The following is a 2073-nucleotide window of genomic DNA, read 5'->3' on the forward strand; positions in this document are numbered from 1 at the left end:
TTAAAGCAAATCCTAAACATTTTATCTTTTTTTCTTCAACATTTCAGCATGTATCTCTAAAGATGGGGATTATTCAAACAAACAAACAAACAAACCTAGCTAGAGTAGACTTCTCACTCTTCAACATTAACAGAAATTCTTTCACTGTCTCTCTAGCCTAGGCTCAAATTTGTAACTCTCTCTTATTATCTCTGTAATTATCTCTTAATACTTAATAATAAGTCTGTCATGAACGGACTTTTATTTATTTATTTATTTTTATTTTTTCGCAGTGCCTGTTTTTCAACGAGGAAAAAGCCAGGGGAAAGCGCGAACGCAGTCCCCCACTACCACAAATTATGCAGTCGAGTTTCCCACATTTGGGGAAATCGCAGGGGTCAGCACATCCGGAGTGCAATGGATAAGCCTCGCCCTGGGAAAACCACCTTCGTGATCATGGTATCTCCCCTACAAGGTAAGTATGATGAACGGACTTTTAATTGTTTGAGTCAGGACCCAAATAAGACACACACGTGCAGTTGCCAGACTTAAGACTTTATTAATCTATAGGTTCCACTTCACCTCACTATTTTTCTTGGGTATATTTATTTAGTTAGGGCCCTGGGTCATAATCTTACTGTTTCTCCCAATCCAGATTCTGGGAGCTGTCGCCCCATCGTGTGACTAAACATGTTTCTTTGCACTCGTATTTTCTGTAAGTTGGTAGTTATACCTAGAGGTTAGATCAGATCCAGGTCAATATTTTTATTATTATTGTTTTTTTTTTTTTGGCTGGACTTCTTCATGGATGAAGTTGTGTTTTTTTCATTAGGAGGTTCATTAGGAGGTTTATTGTCTTATAATGTTAACAGCTGTTGATACACATAGCTAGATCTTCACATACATATTTTAATTTTGAAAGTTTTGATATAGAAACTATTCAAATGGATTTTCTGAACAACCAAGATTTGTTGAGAGAGAATAGGGAAGTGTCGCCTGAGATTACCAACAACAACAACAAAAAACCTCTAAAAAAACCGTGAATGCAAATAATTCCTAATGATCCCATCAAAGGTTTGTTTCATTTATCCAAATTATATGCCATGGATCAGCAAGCACCTTGACAAGGAAACTTCTTTATGTGGGATATAAATCACCAATTGCTTCCTTATTTAAAAACTGGATGATGATCACAGCTCTGTGACTCCATAAATTTGAGTTTCTAATATTATGCAGAAGAACATAAAACCTGTTTATGCATTATAATGCAGCAATAATGTATCTTTTCGCAATCATTGGCATAACTAAATCTACTAACTTGCCTATAGCATGCATAATGACAAGTTTGCAAAATGTTCAGAATTTTAAATTTTAATTCACCTGCAATCCAAATCCCCACAGCAATTAAAGAGAAAACCACACATATCAAGCCAACGAATGCTTTTAACTGAATAAGACACAATTTACAGGGAGAGTGTTTTCATAAGCCCGTTGAGGCTACAGCAAAACTAGAGTCCAACAAATATAATTGTATATTAAAGTAAGTCCTGATTGAAATGATTTGCTTCTGCATCTTCTTTAAAATAAAGATTTACAGAAGTTCAACAAAAAACATAATGTTAGTTTGGGCTGCCCAAGGGGTTATTTTCCCCTGTTTCTGGTTACTTCTATGGAAGCAACAATGAAGTGAAGAGTCGAGATATTTATCTGGCCCCGGAACGGGCAAATTTTTTTCTACAAATGTCCAGGTAGCAAATATTTTAGGCTTTGTGGACCATCTGATCTCTGATGCAACTACTCAGCTATGCTACCATAGCAGGAAACAATCTTAGACAATACGTCAATAAATGAACATGTGTTCCAATAAAACTTTATTTACAAAAAACAGGCAGTAGGCCTTGTTTGGCCTGTGCATCACAGTCTCTTGACCCCTAATCTGGATAATTCAAGGCAAATCTTACTGCTAATCGAAGAAAATATTTTTTTCTTCCTCTAAATAATTGAGGTTGGCTGCCTACACTAATTGAGTTCAACAAAAACGTAGCTTAACTCTCCCCTTCATTTGATATGTGTAGACACAGGTTTTGTTATATT

The 2073-nt window shown here is 35.8% G+C and overlaps 1 non-coding gene across 1 annotated transcript; it reads right to left on the reverse strand.

Annotated features, from left to right (window-relative positions):
- Window positions 1-298: 298 nt before the first annotated feature.
- On the reverse strand, window positions 299-462 carry LOC116582056. The gene has a single exon (XR_004282361.1). It is a non-coding gene; the product is annotated as a U1 spliceosomal RNA (small nuclear RNA).
- Window positions 463-2073: the final 1611 nt, after the last annotated feature.

Source organism: Mustela erminea, chromosome 21 (assembly GCF_009829155.1).
Source record: "Mustela erminea isolate mMusErm1 chromosome 21, mMusErm1.Pri, whole genome shotgun sequence".
Lineage (NCBI taxonomy): Eukaryota > Metazoa > Chordata > Mammalia > Carnivora > Mustelidae > Mustela > Mustela erminea.